At 42.7% G+C, this 25,334-nt stretch overlaps 1 long non-coding RNA gene across 1 annotated transcript; it reads right to left on the bottom strand.

Moving 5' to 3' along the window:
- Nucleotides 1–11,113: 11,113 nt before the first annotated feature.
- LOC143702396 (uncharacterized) lies at nucleotides 11,114–24,644 on the bottom strand. Its single transcript, XR_013190438.1, has 4 exons — nucleotides 24,550–24,644; nucleotides 20,721–20,843; nucleotides 20,343–20,467; nucleotides 11,114–13,393 (listed from the first exon to the last, which is right to left on the bottom strand). It is a non-coding gene; the product is annotated as an uncharacterized LOC143702396 (long non-coding RNA).
- Between the last annotated feature and the right edge of the window lie 690 nt (nucleotides 24,645–25,334).

Here is a 25,334-nt window from a genome sequence, read left to right as displayed (position 1 = left end):
TTTAACATATGTTTAAATATATTTTAATCTTTATAGATTAAAACAAGCTGTAAAAATAATTTGATAACTGATGCATTGAGTTAACTAATTGAAAATGAGTGTAAAGTGTTCCAATAACCTTAAAATAAATTAGAATAAATGAATGCATTATTTGAAAGTATTTCTACAAAAATTAGAGCTGTTGAGGTGTTTCATAATTAAATGTGCATGAGACAGTGAGTCTTTGGAGTATGTTTCTGCTCTAAGCAAGCTTGAGGATATGACTGCTCTTAGTTAACAATGCACTTAATGCAGAGTTAAGTGCACAAGCTGTTTGCTTGCACAAAAAAGCCTGTCCTTTCATTATCACATTAAAAGTGCAGCTATACAACTTCCCCAGCCTTTGTGAGTTAATGACATCTGACTGCCCCATGTGTGCCACCACTAGCAACATATTCACTTTCCATTCATTACCCTGTAAAAAGAGAACTGAGCTAGCTCTGGACCAGGTGTTTAAATCTTACATTTATCAAAAAGTCCCTCAGGATTGGAGGAGTACAGCAGCTTCACAAAGACTGAGTTTATGTGGAGACTGGGTACAATCTCTTGCCTTGTAGAGTGCAGCCATGCAGAAAAGTAAATATAAAAACTTGTTTTTTGGGACCTGAACCTCACTACACATTCAAAGTTTCACAGTTTGGCCCATCAGTCCATTGGCCTAGTCCTAAAAGTGTATGTATTAACATGGTTTATACTTCATAAAGTTTTAAAGGCAAAACACTGTAGTTGAGAGGGATTCATTGAGTCATTCTAGGCGAGCTGAGTCGCTTAAATGATTTTTAACTTTCAAGTTTCATGATTACAATGATTGTGACACAATAATTATTTTCAAATAACTAAATTTAAAATATATTTTGGGGGAAAAAACGTCTCAGGTTACGTATGTAACCCTGGTTCCCTGAGAGGGAACGAGACGCTGCGTTGAGACGCGGTGGGAACCCTCTGCGTGATTGTGTCGTGAAGCACGTGTATAATCAGTCCAATGGAAGAACGAGACGTCACCGGCGGTGACGTCATAGACCAGGAAGCTATAAAGCACACCAGAAATCAGACCGCGACAGCTTCTGAAAAGGCCTGAAGCAAGTCGATCAGGGCATGCAGGAAGTATGGCAGGAGAACGCAGCGTCTCGTTCCCTCTCAGGGAACCAGGGTTACATACGTAACCTGAGACGTTCCCTTTCAAGGGAACTCGAGCTGCGTTGAGACGCGGTGGGAACCCCATGTCCACTACGCCATAATGAGAAATGCCCGTTCTGTGTGGAGTCCTTGCGCACACTAAGAAACAAGCAGCCTAGCCCCGGGAGTGGAGAGGTCTAGGTCGTAGAATCTGACAAATGTATGCGGTGAGGACCAGCCTGCCGCATTACAAACGTCCTGCAGGGAAACCCCTGAAATTAAAGCCTTAGAGGCAGCCATACTCCTAGTAGAATGGGCGCGGACAGCCATAGGTGAGAGCTGTCCGGCCGCTTCATAAGCAAGTGAGATAGCCTCAACTACCCACTTGCTCATTACCTGTCTAGATGCAGGGCAACCTTTCTTGGTTGAACCGAAGCAGACAAATAACTGCTCTGATCTACGCCACAGGGCAGCTCTGTGAACGTAGGCATCCAAAGCCCTAACGGGACATAACAGATTGAGACCTTCCTGATCTGGGGTAACGAAAGGTGGAGGGCAAAAAGCCTGCAGCACAATAGGGCCCGCCACATTAGTGGGGACCTTAGGAATGTAACCCGGCCTAGGGTGTAAAAATGCTTTCACCATACCAGGTGCAAATTCCAAACATGAAGGAGCCACCGACAGGGCTTGCAGATCTCCAATTCTCTTGATAGAAGAAATAGCGAGAAGAAATAAAGTTTTTAGTGTAAGGAACTTCTCTGAAACCTCTTCAATAGGCTCGAAGGGAGCCAGGGCCAGACCCTCAAGTACAATGGCCAAATCCCAAGCCGGTGCTCTAGAGTGCAATGCAGGCCTAAGCCTCAGTGTACCACGGAGAAAACGAGTAATAAGAGGATCTCTCCCAAGAGAAGAAGCCCCCAAAGGGGAGCGATAAGCAGATATAGCCGCTACGTACACCTTTAAGGTGGAGGGAGATAATCCAGCAGAGAAACGGTCTTGAAGGAAATCGAGAACTGTACCAACCGGGCAGTTAGCAGGATTTAAAAAACGTTCTCCACACCATGTAGAGAACAATTTCCATTTCAATGAATATAGTTTTCTCGTGGAAGGAGCTCTGGATTGAAGGATGGTCTCAACGACCTCAGTCGAGAGACCGGATTCTACGAGCTGGCCCCCCTCAGAGGCCAAGCCCACAGTTTCCACAACTCCGGGCGAGGGTGAAATATCGTGCCCCCTGCTTGAGATAACAAGTCCCCCCTGACAGGAATCTCCATGGGAGAGCCGTGCAGAAGGGACACTAGGTCCGAGAACCACACTCGGGTCGGCCAGTGCGGGGCTACTAATAATAGATGAGCCCCCTCCCGGCGAACCCTCTCCAGAACTCCCGGAAGCAATGATATCGGGGGGGAATGCGTACAGGTGCAGCCTCGGCAACTCCTGTACCATAGCGTCCAGTCCGAGAGGAGCTGGATATGTGAGGGAGAACCAAAGCGGACAATGGGTTGTATCGTAAGATGCGAAAAGATCTATCTGAGCTTGACCATAGTTCTCCCATAGGAGCTCCACCACCTCGGGGTGAAGTCTCCACTCCCCGGGCCTCAGCACCTGTCTTGACAGGATATCTGCTCCCACATTCAAATACCCTGGAATATAAACTGCCCTGAGTGACAGTAATTTTCCCTGGGCCGATAGGAGGATCTGATGAGCCAGTTTGCATAATAATAGGGACCTCAGACCCCCCTGATGGTTGATGTAAGAGACCACCGATGTGTTGTCTGTGCGGACGAGCACATGATGGCCTCTCAGGTCTGGCAGGAAGTATTTGAGAGCCTGAAATACCGCCATCATCTCTAGTCGGTTTATATGCCACGAAAGCTGATGGTCCTGCCAGACACCTGTCGCCAAGCGGCCACTCATGACCGCCCCCCAGCCTGTGAGGGAAGCATCCGTCGATAGCGTTACGCGTCGACAAGAAGCCCCTAATACTGGGCCTTGGGCGAGGAACCAAGGTTTCTTCCACATGACCAAGGCACGTAGGCATAGCCGCGTGACCTTGATCGTGCGAAACGGATTTCCCCTCGGAGAAAACCCCTTGGTCCTGAGCCACCACTGCAGGGGTTTCATGTGCAGAAGGCCAAAAGTAACTACGTTGGACGCAGCTGCCATGAGACCCACCAGTCTCTGGAACTGTTTCACAGTGAGTGACTGGCCTAGTTTTACCATATTTACGGCTGTGAGAATCGCAGAAATACGAGCTGGAGACAATCGTGCTTGCATAGTTGTCGAATCCCACATCACCCCTAAAAAAGTGGTCCTCTGGGCTGGGAGGAGCACACTCTTCTTGGTGTTTAGCCGCAACCCCAACCTTTTTAAGTGAGACAGAACGACAACTCGATGCCGAACTGCCACCTGCTCGGAACGAGCCAGGATCAACCAGTCGTCGATATAGTTTAATACGCGAATGCCCTGGAGTCTCAGAGGAGCCAGCGCTGCATCCACGCATTTCGTAAAGGTGCGGGGTGATAAACCTAGGCCGAATGGAAGGACCCGATATTGGTATGCTTCGCCCCCGAAAGCAAACCTCAGGAACTTCCTGTGATGAGGATGAATGGATACATGAAAGTAAGCGTCCTTCAAGTCTATTGTGACAAACCAGTCCTCGGACTGAATCTGTGATACAATCTGTTTGAGTGTAAGCATCTTGAACTTGAGTTTCTGAACTCTGCTGTTTAACTGACGCAGATCTAGAATAGGACGCAACCCCCCATCCTTCTTGGGAACGATGAAGTAACGGCTGTAAAACCCTGACACTCTGCTGGGAGGAGAAACCCTTTCTATAGCCCCTTTTTGCAGAAGCGTCAGTACTTCTAGTTCCATGACCCGAGCCTGCCTTGGGTCCACCACTGTGGGAAGGACCCCTTGAAATCTGGGCGGACGAGAACCGAACTGAATTCTGTAACCCTTTTCTATTATATGCAGGACCCACTGAGAAATATTTGGCAGTAGTTTCCACGCTGCCAGAAATTCTACTAAGGGGACCAGTCTCTCGAGACTGGCCTCGGGATTCGGTTGTACGGACATTTCGGTGCCCTGAAGCGGCGAACCGGCAGGGAACAACCGAACTGAACGTTCTACGATCCTCCTCGGAGAATCGTATGGGGAGGCTGACACCTCGGTGCCCTGAAGCGGCGAACCGGCAGGGAACAACCGATGTGGCAGCGCTGCGACTCTCCACAGAGAATCGCCCCCCAGAGGGTGCCGAGGATGAACGATTTCTCGAAATCGTCCCTCCTCGGAGGGGACCACCCTCAGAAGCCTGACGCCTTGGGCGTCAGGACTTCTTCTTAGCCCAAGCCTTCTTAGAGATGATAGTCCTCAGATCTTGCCTACCCCTAGCTGGCCTGGACTGCGAGCGCCACCCAGATTCCCCAGATTATGGAGGAGCCCGAGTGGCGACGCTCTGTTTTTGATGCACTCTGTGCTGTGAGGAGCTTGTACTCGAATGAGACTGCTCGGATTTAATAATCATTTTTCGCCCAGCAGTCTCGGGGATATTGAAACGTCGAGGAAGAAACCTCTGGAACGCAGCCGATTGTTTTTTCGTTTCTTGAAACCTATCGACGACACAGTTGATAGCGTCGCCGAACAAACTTGAAGGTGACAGTGGCGCGTCCAGAAGAACAGACCTATCTTTATCCTTTATATCAGACAGATTTAACCAAAGATGCCGCTCCGTGGCCACCAGGGCTGCCATAGAACGGCCCACTGATTTGGCCGTCTCCTTGGTGGCCCGGAGAGACAGGTCTGTTGCGCGACGCGATTCTCGAATTGCGTCAGCGCTGACTTCCTCACGTTCATCGATATCCTTCAGCAGATCAGCCTGGTATGCCTGCAGTATAGACATAGTGTGCAGACATGACGCAGCCTGACCTGCTGCCGAATAAGCTTTACCCACCAGCGAAGATGTAGATTTTAATGGCTTGGTGGGTAACGTCGGGGTTTTTAATGATGACGATGACTCGGGAGAGAGATAGCTCGCGAGCGTCTCTTCAGCCCGAGGCACCTTAACATAACCATAATCAGATGCACCCAAAACATTACTGTAACAGGAAGTTTGTGGGTTAAATACTCTGAATGACGCCGGTTTATTCCACGATCTCGAAACCTCATTGTGGAGATCGGGAAAAAACGGGAGTCCCCGACGTGGAGGCTGTGTTTTAGATGGTAAAAATCTTTCATCTAATAAACTTTTTCTAGTAACACTCAAAGAATCATCGGCTGGCCATTCAATATTTAATCTAGCTACAGCACGAGATAAAACCTCCATAAGCTCCTCATCATTATCGGAGGCATGAGCTGGCGAAAACTCAACATCCCCCATATCAACACTGACGACATCCAGATCCTCAGAACTGGATAGCCGCAACAATGGTGCCCCAACCTGGGAAGGAGAAGCCGCAGCGCGGGCTCCTTCCTGGGCAGAGGCACCGGATCCAGCAGGTAAGGGTTGAGAAAGGGCTGGGCCCGTCTCAAGCCCCGCTACTAGATCCATATGCGAACCCCAAGATGAAAGCCTTCGCTGTGCCTCGGCAGCAGCGGGACCCGCACCCCGGGGAGCGCGAACCGAACCGTCCTCCTCAAAGAACGCCCGGCGAGAGCGGAGCGTCCTCACGGACAGCTTCTCGCAATGCTCACAGTCAGCTCCCTCGAGAACTGACTGGGCATGCTCCACTCCCAAACAAGCAACACAAAGCTGATGTGTGTACCCACCCGTGATGAAACGAGGGCAAGGGACAACACAACGCTTGAATTTTTGTTTCGCCATAATATATATATATATAGATAGATAATGTGCTTGTGACAGACAACAATAAATAGACAAGGACAGTATACAGAGAGCGCTTGCTGAAGGCAACAGAAGCTGTCGCGGTCTGATTTCTGGTGTGCTTTATAGCTTCCTGGTCTATGACGTCACCGCCGGTGACGTCTCGTTCTTCCATTGGACTGATTATACACGTGCTTCACGACGCAATCACGCAGAGCGTTCCCACCGCGTCTCAACGCAGCTCGAGTTCCCTTGAAAGGGAACTATTGATATTCTAGACAAATTGTACCACCCCCAAGTCTCTGTAGTATTAGTGTTGTTGTAATTCAAAAATAAGTGAATGCCTTTTAAATTAAATTTGAAAAATTAAATTTGAAATGATTTTGAATTGAAATGAACAGAATTGCATTTAGAATTTGAATGTAAGCAAGTATTATTAATTAACTGCAATTCAAAGGCATTTGTACCTAGAAAAACATAGTCTCTTAAGACAAACCTTGAAGCCTTGTTTGAATGTTTTGAAAAAATGTTTTAAAAGCCTTAGAGTTTAAATGCTTGCATGCAATATGGACAGACGGACAGACAGATTCCTCTTCCTGTCATTCTAATTCAACTTCTTGTGGATTTTGACCAATTCAGTTCAAATTCACACTCACAAATTGAAATGGAGCCAATTCCATATCTGTTCAAGTAATCATAATAGTGCCTTGCCTTAGCAACTCAAATGCACTTTAATTTTCAATCCTAAATTTAGAGTTTCATGACTTTGCATTCTACAGATATGAAAGCAGTTCCAGCAATTAACTAAGTCCAGACTGCTTGGAGAGACTGTCCTCAGTAACAGGATGGAAAAGTAGAGTCAGCAGACCCTGGGTGCTCAGTCCCTCGCCCTTGAGCCAACAGAAATCACCAGAACAGTTCCAAGATTAACAGTGTGACTCATCGTGTTCTCTCCTGGTACTTGCCCTTGGTGAAGTGTAAATTAAATCCTTCAAAAAATCTAGAGAGGCTTGTTCAGTGCTCTCTCAGTGGTGACTGAACTGGCCAAGAGCATATGACTCTGTTTGAAAGTTGAGGGGTTTAGGAGGTCACTTTAATGTCACAAAGGAAGACGAAACCTAAAGAAAGCTTTGTAACACTGAAAGGTTGACTCAAGTCACATTTATTTATATAGCACTTTTTACAATACAGATTGTTTCAAAGCAGCTTTACAAAGATAACAGGAAAATAATGCAAAAAAGTTAGTTTCCAGAAGAAAATAGCGTCACAGTCCTCTTAAGTAAGTTCAGTGGTTTCATTTTTGTTTTAATAAAGTCATTAATTTAGTTATATATATATATATATATATATATATATATATATATATATATATATATATCCGCTCTGGAGTAAACCGTGATGTCATCATCCAGCTTAGTACAGTTCTTGTATAATAGTGTCAATGCAGGCAGATTGATATTATTGTTGAATATTAAATTAAATGTTACATTTAATCTCCCCAACTAAGCAAGCCAAGCCAATGGCAACAAAGCTGGAAAAAGGCAACATTTATGTAGAGTGATACAATACAATCAGTCAGACTGAAGCTGGTCTTCTTCAGATAAAGCTGTATAATGGTCTTGAGGACACTGGTACTTGGCTTTCCAACAGCTTCCATTTCTTGTGTAAACTCACCAGAAAAATTGTATTGCAGCAAGAACATTAAGAAGGGAATTCGCTATGAATAAATTGCTGTTTATTTGTGTCACAGTGGTGTTTGATTTAGTGTGTTTTCATTATGGACTCGTCTGCCTGTCATCACGTCACGTGTCATCTTCACTCTTTATCAGTTCATCTGTATCACCTGGGATTATCATCATCATCATCGGTATTACCTGTGTTCTGTTAATCAGTGTCATCTGTGTATATATTTAAGTTCTGTCTCTTTTGTCAGTCTTTGTCCGATCTCAGTTATAGTTAGTGTGTGCTGCTATCTGTTCTGCTGACCTGTTTAATTAAAGTTAACCTTCGTTTTGAAAAATATCCTCGTCTGCCTTAATTCCCGCAACCACCCGTGACAATTTGCATACAATATCTGAATTTTTTTTAGCACCCAATTCACTAAACTAATTGTGAAAATCAGGTAAAGGCACAAATGCCACAAAATGTAAAAAAAACTCAGGAAAGCTATGTGCACTTCAGTGGTACAGTTACTGCTATGCATTCAGTGCTTCTGAACCATCTGTATCAAGCAAATCATTAATTGATCTAAATGAGTCATTTAGTTTCTTAATGTTTCATTTTAGGAGCCAATGGCTCCCTCGTCACTCTTATTTTGTCTGGAGCTCTTAGATGCTTAGTAGGGCTGCACGATATCGAAGAAAAATGCGATATGTGATAACTCGTTATGATTTAAGTGTGTAAAATATGTTGAAATTATATTTAAAAACCAAAAGTGAATACAAAAAGAATGTGAAACATGTATGTTGAAGAAAGCAACCCTACAACTTCTGAAAGGGAACAGCAGTGTTTTAGCATTAATGTTAATGTCATTGTCAATGTTTCCTACATTAGGTGTATTTAATACACAGGTTTAATACAGGTAAAAGAACAGACATCATTGCAGACCCTCTATGAACAGGCTACTTTAACGCAAGCTAAAAAGATTGTGTGTGATCCGTCGCATATCCTGTACACAGAGTACGAGTTGCTGCCTTCTGGGAGGAGGTTTAGAGTTCCTCGCTGCAGATTGAACAGATACAAAAACTCATTTATCCCAGTGTCTGTAAAGTTGTTAAATGAGGGCGGTACGGAGTTGTAATTTATGCCATTTTTATTATTAATATTGTCTGGTTTGTAAATTTGTTGTATGTTAACTGTATACTGACGGCAGCATGGGTGATGGCCCAACACAAATTTCCCTCCGTGGGACAATAAAGTTTTTACTACTACTACTACTACTACTTAATAACAGAAATAATCAACTGTAAAAAAAAAAAAACACTGCTTCCTCATCACTGTACAAATTAAATATATTCATATTCTTACAAAAGCTACAAAAGTTGTTCAGTCAAGAGCAGTGAGTGATTTTCTTTTTGTCTTTTGTTGTTTCATTAACATTAAGCACACAGACAGAAGCAGGTTTTTTAGGAAGCTGTCACTTTAAGAGCTGCACGGATCCAATATATTGTTACACACGTGCTTTCTTTCTCAGCTGTTTAGTTCATTACATGAAAATAACTAACTAAAACCAAATTTATTTAAAGTACTTTGCTCATTGCATTTAATAACATTAAGCATGTCACTTGTATGTAACTGTCTTGTGTCCAGTCTTCTCTCTGCTGTCTGCGTCAACATACATGTGAACTTTTTGTAATCTTTCGGAGTATTAAAATCACGCAATTATCGCAAGCTGTTGTTATGTGGGTATCACGATATGTATATTTGTAATATTTCGATAAATTCGATATATTGTGCAGCCGTAATGCTTAGTCTATAATTGTTAAACAAATTTTAAACCTTTGACTTTCCATAATGCCCTTCTGTCGGATCACATGAGGGTCATTCCAAAGCGTGAAATGAAGTGGGAGTCCCAAACTTATCCCTGACCCCAGACATTGATAGGAACACTTTCCCAGTGCCTGCGTGTCGGGACACCGCCCCATGGAGCATTCCTGCCCTATCACTGTCCGCTGTGAGCACAGGCACTGCCGACAGGGCTGGACTGTGTCACTACATTGTGACAGAGAGAGACTGGAGCTCCCAGTCCTAATTTGTTGCTGACCAGCGGTCTGCTTTCTGTTACACAACCCCTCTGATAAGATGCAGATTCATTCTGTCTTTCTTCTTTTTCCACTCAGGCCAATGAACTCTTTTGTGTCTCTCTCTGAAACTTATGACCCCAGCCAGGCCCCTTGTGAAAACGCTGAAGATAAATGACTTGTCTACAAGGTGATGCCTGCTGCTCACTGACAGTGTCCACCCAAAATAACATATGACATGCATTGTTTTGGCTTCGGGCCTGTTAGAGATTGTTGTCAAAAAAATGTTTTGCCCAGTCAAACAACCTTAAAGAAGACAGAGATTAAGTCAGGACAGGGTCTCCACTGGGCCTTTGTTTGATAAGAAAGTCCTAGCTGCTCAGGGAATACCTTTATGTTTCACATTCTTTGTATGCATCTGGACAAAGATGGGATTCATTTGAAAACCAAGTAATAAAACAAGTGAAAAACAAGATTGCAGTAACTGTTTGAGTAATGACTAATAGACCTCTTCAGATATATGTGGTATTGAATTAGTCAAAGCAACAGTTCAGCTGTGCAGTTCTCTAAGGGAATAGGTTCTCTTTCAACCAACCTCTATAGTTGATTAACAGTCCCCATGAGGTTCCTCATTTAAACCAGTATTCATGAAAATATGAAAGCTGACTTGTAGCAGCCTGATTGCAGCTGCATGATGTCTACCAAAGCATATGCATATACATAAGCATATTTCTACAGACTGTGTTGCATGACACAAAATATTACTTGGTACCTTGTCCAGATCCCTCGCTAGTCCCAACATCTTCCCATGCTTGTTTACTTATGGTCTGCACACTGTCTGGTCTCTGGTGCCTCTGGGCAAACTGAACTCTTTATACTTCCTAGAACGCATACTCTTTAGAATCACTTTAGACCTGTTTTTGTTTGTGGAGAAGAAATATCCAAACATCTGTACCAGATCGATTGATGACCGATATTAGAATGTTTTTATTTATTGTATCGGTTGACATTTGTCTATTCAAATGTGCATGTCTCATTTACCCTACTTTCAGATTTATATTACCTTTGATGTCATCTACTGCTCATTGAAAGTTAATCTTTAAAAAAAACTTATAACACCATTAAATTTAATCTTTAGCAAATCTCAAAATGAATATCCATACTGTACATTATAATTTATTGTTTATTTTAAATGCTTGATTGTAATATTTATTGTTTTATATTGAATATATTTAGACAAAATAGTATAGAATTTGACTATCTACCATTTATTGGTTATTAACCATAATATGAGAATAATTATAAAGCTTATTTGAACTGCACTCATGATTCGAAACAAAAACACAATTCCTTCAGACAGCATTGTAGGGAAATATTTCAGTCAGACTCAGGATTGGGCCTGTAATTTATTTGTTAATTTTCATGTCTGTAAATCCACTTGTAGCATTTGAAATGCTTGATTTGTAGTTTTATTTCATTTAACAGCCATAATTTTAATATTAGTGCATCTCTACAAGCTATGCTACTCTATTGACGTCTAGCATTAAATGCACCGCAGCCATTCGACGTATGTTTTAGATTGTGTGCAGTATTATACTATAGTTGTGAAGGCATGAAAAAAACAATGGTTAGCTACTTGAAAAAACAATATGGTGAATTATGATGGTAAAACAATGTGACACTGCGAAATGTATATTCCAAATCTCAGTTCCCTTGATTTAGTTCCTTTCAGTGCACAGGGGAAACCTCAGTATGATGAAAAAGAGTCATTGCAAATCTAAATGACAGGCTTTCCTAGATGGGAGTGTTAAACCTTAGAGATCAGACCATGCTCCAATTTATTAAATAATTTCTCAGAGTGCAGATCCTTCAACTCTGAACTTTTTTTAATCATCAGCTGATGAAGTAGTCCAAGTCTGTGAGATGGAGGAGTTGTATTATGCTTGGAAAGCCTTCTTGATTTCGGCAGTCTTAAAGAACATTTGTGAAGCGACCATGTCCTTCCCAGCTTTTAATAAATCCAGATAGCACTGTTATTTTAGCCTTTTTCTGAGTCTGTGGATCGAAGTAGTGGGGAACAAAAATATTATGGTCGTCCACCATAAATTCTGTGAGCTCTGGAAAGCCACAAAACCCTCTCTTTGTTGAGTACATCTTATGGTTTAATGAGAAAATCAGGCTTAGGACTGCCATGCTGGTGGGATCCCAGGATGAGAAAGGAAGGTGGAAAAGTTGATAGTCTCTGCTCTTCTTACATCCCTCTATATTTTCATTCTTGTATGCCTTTTCTTCCTTTTTTTATGAGCCAATGCATATTTAACTAGTCTTAGTTGTCTTAGTTTAAAAGGACCACACTCTCAAGCCATCCTTTGGCTCTAACATCAATCTGTGAGTTATGCACTCATATAGGGGATATTTTGTTGCACTAGCCAAATAATGCCTATAGCATTCTCGTGCTGAGATCATTTTAAACAAATTTCTTCAAAAGTACTATTCATTTCTTAAGGGGTAAAGCTTTTAGTTTTGTTGTGCTCCACCATCCTCTGTAACTCAACCAATCAGTCTTTCAGAGAGAATGTTAAAATCTATTTGAATGTTAAAGAAAACTAATAGCATTAACCCTAAAACACTGGGGATCACTAGAGCTATCCAGAGACTAGCCAGAACATTCATGCCTTTGTGCGTTGAGCGAGAGAGAGCCCCTCTTCACCATAGCTTGGACTTTGATTTAGAGTACACTACGAATCCCCGCAGTAATTTGTGCAAAAAGGAAAACACAGACATTCACTGTGCCGATCCAGATATGTTTAGTGGCCCTATACCAGCCCATCTGGTTTCATTTTAATCCAGTTGGAGTCACACATGAAATTATACTTGGCTGTCTTCATTTTATTAGTCAGCTTTGATTTATGACCTTCAAAGTAAAAAATAATTGGCCGACATTGGATGTCTTTTATAAGACTTGTTCGGGGGCAAACACGAAAAGCTGGAAAATGAGTCGAAACAGAAGGAATGCATGACGTTATGGCTTGAGAGTGAGCAGAGCTCCAGCCGAGCTTCATTGTGTATTTTTACAACAGGCGCCTCTTTGGCCAGTTATGTTCCGCCATGCCAAGGACTTGTGTACACAGCATCAAACAGGTCATGTAACTTTTGGATAAAAAAAAACATCTTCATGCGATAGGTCAGCGAGCAGTGCAAATATTCAGCTGTGAAGCAGCTGGGGCCATGGGAGAGAGCTTGGCGTTCTGCTAAAAAAGCTTTATATGGGTGCGGACTGGAGGCATTCAAAATGCTTGCGTCTGTGAAAATGCGCTTCCAGAAAATTTTGTCAGAAATAATGTCAAGTTCACAGATGTCACATCTGCATATGTAATCAATGTGGACTTTTTTCCCAGCCTTGTTACGTGATTTAAGACATAATATGCAATTGCGAGGAATAAAGAGGTTTATTTAAGAAATGACAGTATGATGGTCTGATGAGTGAAGATGCAAGCACAGTCTCTGAGGTAGCGCAGGGAGCAGATGGGCAACCCGATTCTCTGTGTAGTGATGAAAGGTGAATAGAATCCTCTTGAAGACAGCAGGCAGACGGAACACAGAAACATCTAAGACGGGAACCAGAAGCACAAGACGAAGACCAAGACTGTACGGGGATACATCCAACAACGATCTGACAAACATAAGACGAAAGACCATGAGCTTAAATAGAAGCCGCTGATCAGTATCAGCTGCCGCTGATGATCATAAGCAACTGATCAGCGGCTCCGCCCACACACACACACAAACACAGCGCGAGAGAGTCAGTGGCCGTTTCTCAATATGCGTTCTTGTCTGTACTTGTGGACTTGTGAAACGTCATCAGTCGCTGCCCAAGCACTGTCTCAATACACAAGTTTGCATTTTGGCAAGAATGGTTAAAAATCCCGGAAGTGTTCTTGACACGCCCATTTTACCGAGGATGCATCGGTTGGTAACTTGTGTGAACTTGACGGCAGAAATATCCCAGCATTCATTTCGGCATTCAAGGAAGGAGCGGGGAGCAGAAGGCAGAACAACAGTAAGTCGTTTTTCTACAATTTCGTATGCTATTTCATCACTAAATTCATTTCTGATAACATTTGATGCGAGAAATCTACTGTGTAGATTTCAAATATTGCCATTTTTACGAAAATGTATGGCGATTTGAAAATATGCTCAAACATTTTCGGTAGTGAAGAATTTCCATAAGCGCACGCGGGTGTAGCTAGCGAGCCAACCGGCCAGTCATGCTAAAAACCTGGCTGTTATCATCAATAATTCTTGTTATGTTTGGGTACTGAAGACGGCGCTGTGCGGGGGTATAGCGCAATACCAGCAAGAACACATCGCCTCAAACTGTCAGCAGTGTTCTGTGTGCTCGTCACCTTGTAAGTTCATTCTTCCAAGAACAAGTCCGTTCTTTGCATTCTTGGTTTTGAGAAACGGCCAGTGAATTCATGAATCGTGACAGTACCCCTCCCCCTAGGAGCGCCTCCTGGCACTCCCAGGAGGACCTACCTGTTGATTGTAATCATCAATAACCGTAACTCTCCTAGTCCACCAGATACTGAAATCCGCGTCCCCTCCATCTCGAGTCCAGAATACGATTGGCCAAATAAATTGGTTCCCCATCTACGAGTCGCGGTGGTGGGGGAACCGGGACAAGCGGATTAATGGGAGAATGAAATACGGGCTTTAATTTGGACACATGAAACACAGGATGAATTCTCCAGGAGAATTATTCCAGGAGGAAGTTTTAGTCGGACTGTCACTGGACTAATGACTTTGGAGACATTGGGTATAATTCATGCAACATTCGTAAATATACGAGTAAATATGCGAGTGATTTGCACATAAAGAGACCTTTCCTAAAACTCTTCTCCTGATTCACAAATACTTCGTAAACGTCAGATGTGATCGTGAAATGTGTGTGTGTGTTAATGAATTCCAATCAGTCGTAAATGGCATGCGCGTGCACGTTCATTCTCAATGACCATAAATCCCGCCCATTAAATCCGACTGACAACTATATATGGGCATCATATTATGACATGAATGCGAATGAAAAAGAAAAATTTCTCAGATGCAAAAATTGAAGTTTAATTATCGGAAGTTCATTCAAAACGCCACATTTTAATTTCAAGGGTACATAGTGGCGTATCGGGTCCTAAAAAAAAGGAAGCTTGGCAGCATATTACAGATGCAGTCAATGGAGTTTCATCTGTTAATCGAACATTCCCAGAAGTGAGAAGAAAATGGTTCGACATTAAGCTTGAGAGCAAAAAACGAATTAGTTCACTTCGGAAAAATCGTATTAAAACTGGAGAAGGACCACCATCGCAAATGCTATTACTGGCTATCATAATAAGAAAAACCGTATGTAATTACTATATATAATATTTTTTCAAAATGCTGTGTAAATATGTACCCGATTAAGGTGAATTAAAATGCAGCCTTATTAATGAGCAAAACGTTCGGGTGTTGAGCGCATTATTTACACGTGGCTGGGAGCAGGTGTAAATTTCTTGCGTACCAACTAAAATTTGGAAAATACGAACATTTTAATGAATCTGTAAATTTACGCCAGAACCACTTTACACACGATTTACACAAAAATTCGTTCTGCTCGTGTTTCATGAATGAGACCCAGTAAACGGGCCAATGAACTTCACGGTCGGCCTTGACCTTGGTACGCGCCTCCACCTGGAGCAGAGTCTCTCGGGCTCTTCTCTTGGTGCGGTGACACCTCTGGACAAAGGCACTGGTAACTGGACAAAGGCACTGGACACTGGTAACGAGTTATGTGCGTACTCAACCATTGAAAGTTGTTGGCTCCAGGAGGAAGGATTCTTAGACACCAAACATCTCAACACTCTTTCCAAATCTTGGTTGGCTCTCTCAGTTTTGCCATTGCTCTGGGGATGATAACCTGAAGACAGACTTACAGTCGCTCCCAGCAATCTACAAAACTCCTGCCAAAATTCGGACACAAATTGGGGCCCCCTGTCAGAGACCACGTCCATCGGGAGGCCACAAAGACGAAAGACTTGATCTATGACAGTCACCGCTGTCTCCTTGGCAGAGGGTAATTTGGGGAAGGGAATGAAAAGAGCCGCCTTCGAGAACCGGTCCACTACGGTCAAATGACCGTTTTACCCTGGGAGGGTGGGAGGGCGGTGATAAAATCTAGCGCTATGTGGGACCAGGGTCTCGAAGGGACGGTTGGAGTAACCCATCTGGGGGTCGATTGGAAGTCTTACAAGTGGCACAAATCGAGCAAGCCAAAACAAAATTCCGAATGTCGCGAGCCATTAATGGCCACCAGAATCGTTACTTGACCAAAAAACTGGTACAGTTTACTCCTGGATGACATGCCATGCTGGAACAATGACCCCATCGAATAACGTCGGACCGTAACCCCTCTGGCACAAATAACCGACTCGGTGGCCAACCGGGCGGAGGCGTTACCCCTTCCAAGGCCGTCCTGACCTTCGATTCGACCTCACATGTGAGTGTGGAGATAATTAGTGTCCCGGGTAAAATACACTCGGGAGTAACCGGGCGTTCGGATTGGTTTAAAATAAGGAGATATCGAATCGGGTTTGATGTTCTTGGAGCCCGGGCGTTATGAGAGAGAAAAATCGAAACGGCCGATAAAGAGTGCCCACCGAGCCTGCCTAGAGTTGAGTCTTTTGGCAGATCTACAAACACGTAAGGGTGGGGACAAACACGCAAGGGTGCATCTTGTCGTCTGTTCGAGAGCGTTGGGAGAGAATTGCACTTACCCCCACCTCTGACGCGTCGACCTCCACAACGAACTGACGTGAAGAATCAGGGGCAATCAGAATGGGAGGTTAGCTCTTGAGGTTAGCGAATACAGCCTCGGCTGTATCAGACCACCTGAATGTCGTTCTTGGGGAGGTGAAGGCAGTCAGGGGAGCGGCTAGTTGGCTGTAGTTGCGAATAAATCGCCGATAGAAATTGGCAAACCCCAGAAACCTCTGTAGGGCCTTACGGGAATCTGGGCTTGGCCAATCCATCACAGCCTTAACCTTGTCAGGGTCATTACGCACTCCCTCAAACGAGATGATATAACCTAAGAAAGGAACAGACTGTGTATGAAAAGCGCATTTCTCCGCCTTGACAAAAAGCCCATTCTCTAGCAACCTCTGAAGCACTCGTCTGACATGCTGAACGTGTTCCTGGAGAAAAGAAGAAAAAATCTATATGTCATCCAGGTAGACATATATGAACTGGTCTACCTTATCTCACAGCAGGTCATTGGCGATTGCCTGGAAAACCGCTTGGGAGTTGGACAGCCCGAACGGCATAACCAAATATTCAAAATGGCCCCTGGGGATGTTATAGGCGGTTTTCCATTCATTCCCCCTTCCTGATGCTAACCAAATGATGCATTGCGCAAATCCAATTTTGTGAAGACAGAAGCTCCCTGCAACCGCTCGAAAGCTGAAGACATCAACGGCAAAGGATAAGTATTCTCTACCGTGATGTTGTTCAACCCTCGGTAATCAATACACGGTCGCAGAGATCCATCCTTCCTACCAACAAAAAAGAACCCCGCCCCCGCTGGAGAAGAGTAAGGACGAATGAACTCGGATGCTAGAAAATCAGAAATGTATTTCTCCATGGCCTCCCTCTCGGGAACTGAAAGTGAGTATAACTTGCCCTTAGGCGGAGTCGTACCTGGCAGAAGATCTATAGCACAGTCATAGGGACGATGCGGAGGAAGAGAAGCAGCCCGAGACTTACTGAACACTTCCTACAGGTCGAAGTATTCCGCGGGCATGTTTGACACCGAAGAACAGGCAGACACTAAACAAAACGCATAACACTTAGTGCTCCTGGCGGAGATGGAATTGTGACCCCAGTCAACCCTGAGATTGTGCTGAGTGAGCCAGGGCTGAGCGAGGACAATCGGAATGTGAGGGGAGTCAAGGAATAGAAATGAGAGTTCTTCTGTGTGGTTGCCTGATGTTATGAGTGTCAGTTGATCGGTGGTGAGTGTAATGGAGGGCAGTTCTTGTCTGTTGAGTGTGTTGACTGTACTCTGGTTAGTGAGTGGTATGATGGGGATTTGCAGCTTATGTGCCAGAGTCAAGTCCATGAAATTTCCCTCCGCTCCGGAATCCAGGAGAGGTTGACAGTTGTGAAAACGGATTGCCCATTGCAACCTCACTGGAAGGAGAGTAGAGGAGGTCTTGTGGGTGGGGATCCCGCCCGACAGTAGCCTCCTGCTTACTGCCGAGCACAGTCTTTTACTGGGCAGGTGTTGATGAAATAACCCGTCTCGCCACAGTAATGGCATAGTCCCCGGGATCTCCGTCTCTCTCTCTCCTCCTCCTCCTCTTCCCACCTGCATGGGCTCGTGATCGAAAGCAGGGCTGACCGTATCACCGCCACTGGCTTTGGGGGTCCGAAGGTCTCGGGAACCAGAGTCCTGCGGGTATGCTGCTGAATACGAGCATTCACTCGCAGGGCCAGCTCTACGAGTCCGTTGAGATCCTTCGGAAAGTCCAGGGTGTAGATCTCCCTCTGGATACGGTCAGCCAGCCCATGCAGGAACATGTCCCACTGCGCCTCCTCGTTCCAGTGACACTCTGCGGCAAGGGTGCAAAACTCGATCAAATAATCAGCGACGCTTCGGTTATCCTGGGGAAGATCGGCTCGTTGATGTGCCGCTTCCCTTCCCGTAATGACAGAAACTTTATTTTTTGGGTTAGGGTTATGGTCCCAAAATGTGTTTGGATAGAGAAGGACAACAGGTTGGAACTGGTGGTGTTTTAGCTGCACACAAGGATTATGCGAAGTCTTGATTTGCTACTATTAGCTTTCACGGTTACAGGCATAGTTAAATTCTATAGTGAGTTAATTTTAGGTATTGACTTCTGTTAACTGTTGATTAAAGAAAAATGTATCCACTGATTGCTCTTATGTCAGATTCAAGCTTATTTTCCACTATATCCGACATTCCCATGCAATTGCATTTCTCCCCATAGTGGCAGTCGCACAAACTTTTAACCTTTTGTGCAGCAACCGTTAACCTATGCTTAATCACAATGTTAAATTGAATGAATAATTAATGTATATATCCACACTAAACAAATGACCACTAGTGCATTTGAAAGAAAGCACAGTAGGATTTCCAGGGCTCTGAATATTGGTCAAACTTTGCTCTCATTTTTTTTGTCTTATACACCACATTCGGTCTAGCAGTCACATGGTCTAGATGTAAAAGTTCAAATATTTAAATGTACCCAAAGCTCAAAACAGGGTGTTCACATATATAGTTAAATTTGCTTGGTTCTTTTAGTCAAAAAACAAAACAAAAAACATTTAGTCCTGGTCCACTTTGTTCATATTGGCATTTTTATGGCATTGGCGATGTAGGTCCGTAGCCTACAAATTATGGTATTTTGACCAGCTGAGAACTCACGAAGAGTTTATAAAATGTGTAAAAGAACTGTAATGTGCAAGATCGTCACTACAACGAATAAAACAGGTACGCTTGAGCATTCTGTCCTTTTTTAGGCACGCATCTTGTCACATCATGTCCTGTTTTTAGTGAGTTTACATGTCTTTGGTCCGTGTTGCATTCATATTTCTTTCGAACCGCATAAGAGTTTGTTTGGAAGCAGACCGAGGCCCATCTTTTCGGTCTTGCTCCACTTGTTTGGTGCGCACCAGGGTTCAGAAGGTAGCGTTCACACTTATTCAAATGAACCGCACTGACAGAACAATCGCACCAGGGATCGTTTAAATCAAACCAAACATGCCAAGTGTGAACACACCCTCAGATCTCTCTCCACACAACTTAAGGCCCTTTCACACTGAGCGCGGTATGATAAAGCTAAGCGAATTGCCAACAAATGGAGCTTTCACACTGATCGCGAAAACGTGAAATGTTTTTATTTAGCTTCATGTTTCATATGCAACCTTGTGAATTTATGTGGAGCTCTGTAGCTCTCTGACTCATAACAGACACACACACAGAAGAAAACAGTGCACTACATAATTCAGTGGAAAATTAATAGAAATGATAATCTGTAAAGAACATGTAAGAATAAATCTGTTCTCAGACACCAATGATAACACTCAACATCCATTCTCTTCTCTCTTCTGGATTATTTTTCTTCTGTGTTCACACAGGTTTTCAAAACAGCGCCACTACTCTCATACTTTTGTGCAGCGGCTCAGGTAAGCTCAAATATAATTGGACAGCTCTTTTATCGCGGGGTAATGTCGAGAAAAATCGACACACTGATTTAAAAAAAAATTTTGCTTTGTTGCGCTGCAATTGAATGCGTCTGGTGTGAATAGCTCCATAGGGATCTATTGTTTTGATTTAAGAGCATCATTGCATCGCACATTTGCGCCGTTTATTGGCGCTCAGAGTGAAAGGGCCCTTAGACTGTAAGAAATAAATGGGACCATTTTTGATCTGAGCTGCATTCATGATTCAGAACAAAAACCCAGTGCCTTCAGACAGTATTATTGTGAATTATTTCAGTCAGGACTAAGTCAGGTTTAGATTTGATCAGTGTAATTTTTGTGTCTGTAAAATCATTAAAAAAAATACTTACTTTTGTTCTTGCCCTTGGCCACTAATCGTGAGAAGTTGTATTGGGTTCAGCCGATGAATTAAGGTTTCAAAGAAGGGAGAGTGGATAGAGGGGTCTCATATGCGAGAGAGATATTTCTCGCACACCTTCAAAAGCAGAAAGCAGCAGATCGAGAACATTTTCTTTTCCTTTTTTCAAATTTGGAAGGCAGCCTAAAAATGTGCCTGTCGCAGATGTTTCAACAGAAGGTGTTTGCATGCTGTTCGTTAATACACTGCCATACGGGACACAGTATGACCACCACAATACCCAGTAAGTAACACTCTATGTGTGTGGAGCGGAGAGCCAACTTTACCTTCTGTTTTTGGGGGAACTTATACCCTGTGGATTGAGACATACCTTTCTGCTGCTGCATTGCCCATGACTGATAATGGCATGTGGGAAGTAATGGTTCGGGGAAGATGGGAGCAAAGCTCTTCCTGGAGTCTGAGAATGTGAGAAGGGCTCAAGTCGATCACTCATCTGAAACATAAGGGATAATGTGAACCATTATTTTTCCTGATTTTTCTCTTCATTTCTTTGCTGTAATTTCTAAGATGGTCTTTGGAAGTGAGCATGTTGTGAGTTCATTTTTTCATCTATGTAACAAAATAATGTGGAATTTAAAGAAAAAACAATATAAATGATGTATGAGGATAACTTTTAAATGAGAGGCTCCCTTGTTTCCCACACTAATGATTGAGGAATTGGTCCATCCTTAACTGTTTTGATTCGAATGCAGTCCATGTAGACAAACTTCGCATTTTCCTGTAGACATGTTGTTTGTGTTACTGAAGGAATTTATGCTTTCCTGTTGTAAAATTCATTCAATGCATTTTCTTTAGTACAGAATTTTAAATTAGTTATTGAAGGCACAAACAAAACACCAATAGGGTTTTTTGCCCCTCAAGTTTTCCCAAAATCCCATTACGTACTATGGTGCAGTAATGTATCCACAAAAAATATATATTATTTGGATTTTTAGCTGCTAAAAAATGGCTTATAACAGCCTAAGGTTGTTTTCTGGTCTTAGCTGGTATAAAGTGGTCTAGCTGCTCTCCCAGCCTCGCAAAGGTTGTTAACCTGGTCCTTAAGCCTGACCAAGATGATGTTTAGCTGGTTTAGCCAGCCTTTTCTGCTTTTTTGCAAACCAGCTTCATTAAGATGTTTTTTTTAGCAGCTCACATGTACAAAACTTCTTTAAAACCATCAACACGGAACAGCTTAATCAGCTTGGCCAGTCTAGGAGACCAGCTTAACATATTAGGCTGGTTTAATCTGGTCAACCTTGTTAATGTTTAGTCTTGGTGGTTTTTGAGATGGGCAAAAGGGGAGGAAAAAACTTCTGTCTAATATCAGCATCTATGTTTGCCATGACAATGAGTAGAAGTGGGAAAGCCGGGCAATCGCACCAGTTCCCACTTCGCCCTGCTTAAAAGGAAGTCCCCTGTGTCACGCATTGTGCTGAATGACCCAGAGGGGACATTCCCAAGCTGTTTTCCAATACTGACATCTACATGGGATAGAAGTGTGTGAAGTGGGTTTAATAATACAGTCACAAGCACTCGCAACAGGCTCAGAGGCCACCAGAGACCGTAAAAACGAACACTCCGCCTTTTAACCTAATTCTGCTCCAGAGCATTACATCTGCTAAAACCCGCACAGCGTGCGGCCTGCTCTCAATTACGGCATCTCCTCTCTTTCATCTGCTAAGAGTCTCTCTGACTTTCCAGAACAGATGCAGATATTGAGTAATTGAGACCGTCCCTGAATTCTTGGATGAGTGTCAAGAAGGTTTAACGTGACACAGTGGTTTGAATGTGTTGAAAACGCTTGGCACGGCATACTGAGTGGCACTTGATTGCTTATCTTCTGTATCTCAACAGAATGATTCTCGCTTATTTATGCTCTCCAAACACTGAGGCAAGTTAAATGCGTGAGTCAGCTTGAGAGGGTTTGTCATAGTGTTGAGTAACTAACTACACGTATATAGTGACACTGCTGCTGCATTTTTCATTTGAAATTTTAGTGCAGATTATCAGTAACAAGTTGCAGGGAAGTGCAACAGAGCTAAATGACTATTTTTGGTTACCCTGTATAACTGGTCCTCCTCGCACCTGCTCCAAGCAGGATTCAAACCAGGGCACGGGAGGCGGGCGCACTAACAAGGACACAGCCTCTAGTGTCAATCGCTAGTCCTCCTCTTGAAGCCAGGAAAGTGAGGTTTACATGCACACAGCTCTTTACTAGCTGGTCTCAGTTATATCTGCATTGTGTCCCTTTACATGCATGTTTACATACATGTCCCTTTACATACATGTTACACACAAACACACACACACGCTAGGCTTGGGCGGTATCCAAATTTTGATACCGTCAAACCTCCTCCCTATTTTACCGGGGTATACGGTATTACCGTGACTAATTAAAAATTATGACATAAGGCTCAGACAGCGTCACCAAACTGTTGGCTTGTGTCTACACCGTTCAGAAACTGAATACCAGATCGGGCATAAAAAACACAACAAAAAAAATCAAGGCCAACCCGTGCACGTTGTGTCTGATCCCTGTTGACGGCATTAAGTGTAATATGAGCCGTAGCCCTATTTAGACCCGACTATTTTTAATACGTGGGCCGTTATAATATGGTGGCGCCAAATAATTGTTTAACCCAGATGCTGGGTGGTAGATATAAATACCATTTTTAAATGAGCAAAAATGGGACAATTAATAATATTTAATTATTTTAATTATGACAATTGTATTCATTTTATTAATTCATTTAAATTAAATTAACAAGCAACAAGTGCATTTGTAAATCCGGTGACACGCGTCCATTGATTTTTATTAATACAACTTTTCTGTCAGTGCTGCAAAGATTAAGCTGACGATCGCCATCACCTAGTGAACGCGCATATATAGAGAGAAATGCAAATCATGGATTACATAATCAGAAGGTATAGGCTAGCCTTTTTCTTTTCCTTTTGAATTGTTTCGTTTAAAGAAATTGACGATTGATATCTCCGCAGTGAACGCGCCTATAGAGAGAAATGCACATCATGTTTTAATCAGAGAGTATGCTGCCTATATTTCTTTCCCTTTTGAATTGTTTAGTTTAAAGACATTGATGAATCGCCATCTCCATAGTGAACGATAGAGAGAAATGCACATCATGGATTACATAATCAGAGAGTAGGCTAGCCGATTTCTTTTCGTTTGGAATAGTTTCGTTTAATTTGATGATCGCCATTTCCGTATGAACGCACATAGAGAGAAATGCACATCATGGATTAAATAATCAGCGAGTGGCCTATTTCTTTTCGTTTTGAATTGTTTAGTTTAATGAAATTTCAAGCTTTATTTAGATATCTGTCATGTCTGTGAGACATACACTGAGTTTCGGTTAATTTATAATGAGATTTCAATGCAAGTGACCGCGGCGCGCCAGCGCATGATCAAGTCATGATTATGTTGTCTGATATATTTGATTCTTATTTATTATTGGTTGATAAAAAAAAAAAAATTAAAATTAGGATACAATTTATAAAAAACGAAATTCACTTTAAAGAAAGGCCTTTTACAAAATGAAACTTAATTAATTGGTCAATGTCTGACTCCCGATGCATCCCATCTTACTAGTGCTCTTCAGTTTTCATTATCAACGTAAAAAAAATAACATTATAATATTTTAACAAATATAAACTAATGCGCTTATTTAATGAACTCGGGGCAAAATGCATCCTCGCAGCACTGAGTGGGTGGTTGTTTCGGAGATGCGACATTAGGTTAGAGGTGTTTCCATCTCTCACCTTTTTTATTGCAACATTTACAAATTGCCTCGTCAGTATTTACCGCCTCTCCCTTCTCTCTCTCTCTCTTTCTCCTCCACACTGTCACTTGATGACAACTACATAAGCATTTTTAGGCATTGAATAAATTATATTTATTTATTATATATAAGTGCCGGTAATGACGGTATTGAAACTGATACCGTTGCTATTTTAAGACCCCGCGGTATACGATATTACCGAAATACCGCCCAACCCTAACACACGCATGCACGCACGCACGCACGCACACACACACACACACTGTGTGTATATACTGTGTGTATATACACATATAATATATATATATCGTCTCACGCCACAAAGAAACTCCCACGACACCACTGGCTTCGGTGGACCACGTCTGCAGTTTATTGACAGAGGACAGACAATCAACACACACGCCTTCAAGGTTCACTCTTTTCCAGCTGACTCTCTCCAGTCACAGGCTGTTCTGAGAGCAGTTTTTACAATAAAGTCTTGTATTACAACAATTAATTTCTTTCTGCGTCTCATTTATGACAATTCACATTCACACAAATCAAATTAAAGCAATTAAATTCCATCAAAAGTACATGTTTTTACATTAATATTATAGCAATAGCCTATGTCTCAATTTGTCAGATCGTATAGTGTTTTTTTTCCCTTGTTGTTGTTAAACATACCTGCAGTTTATTGACAGAGGACAGACAATCAACACACACGCCTTCAAGGTTCACTCTTTTCCAGCTGAAGGATGTATTAGAAAAGAAACGTTAAGTACCGTCCTCCCTAACAACAACTGCAATTCATTTAATACACAGATCACACATGGCTATAAACATACATTTTATATACTAAACAACATTTCCACAGACTCAATCCACCAAAATGATATGTGGAGATAATTATTAACAGGGAAAAACCTGCACTCTAATTTGGCGCGCAGGCGGCAACATAAAACAAACACGTGCGTTTATAAAACTCTGAAAATACATTGAACTGTAGGCAGAAAAATGCATACATAAACTCATTCCCGTTTTATGACACTTCTATAATAAATGTCAACTTAAAACTTCACTTAATATAGCATATTTCCGCTCTTAAATGCAGACCACAGTAGGGACATACCTGACTCTCTCCAGTCACAGGCTGTTCTGAGAGAGAG

Source organism: Siphateles boraxobius, unplaced genomic scaffold (assembly GCF_051911475.1).
Source record: "Siphateles boraxobius isolate OS27281-9 unplaced genomic scaffold, OSU_SipBor_1 35, whole genome shotgun sequence".
NCBI classification, from domain to species: domain Eukaryota; kingdom Metazoa; phylum Chordata; class Actinopteri; order Cypriniformes; family Leuciscidae; genus Siphateles; species Siphateles boraxobius.
The sequence above is the reverse complement of the archived record's forward strand: the minus strand, read 5'-3'. Positions and strand labels throughout refer to the sequence as shown.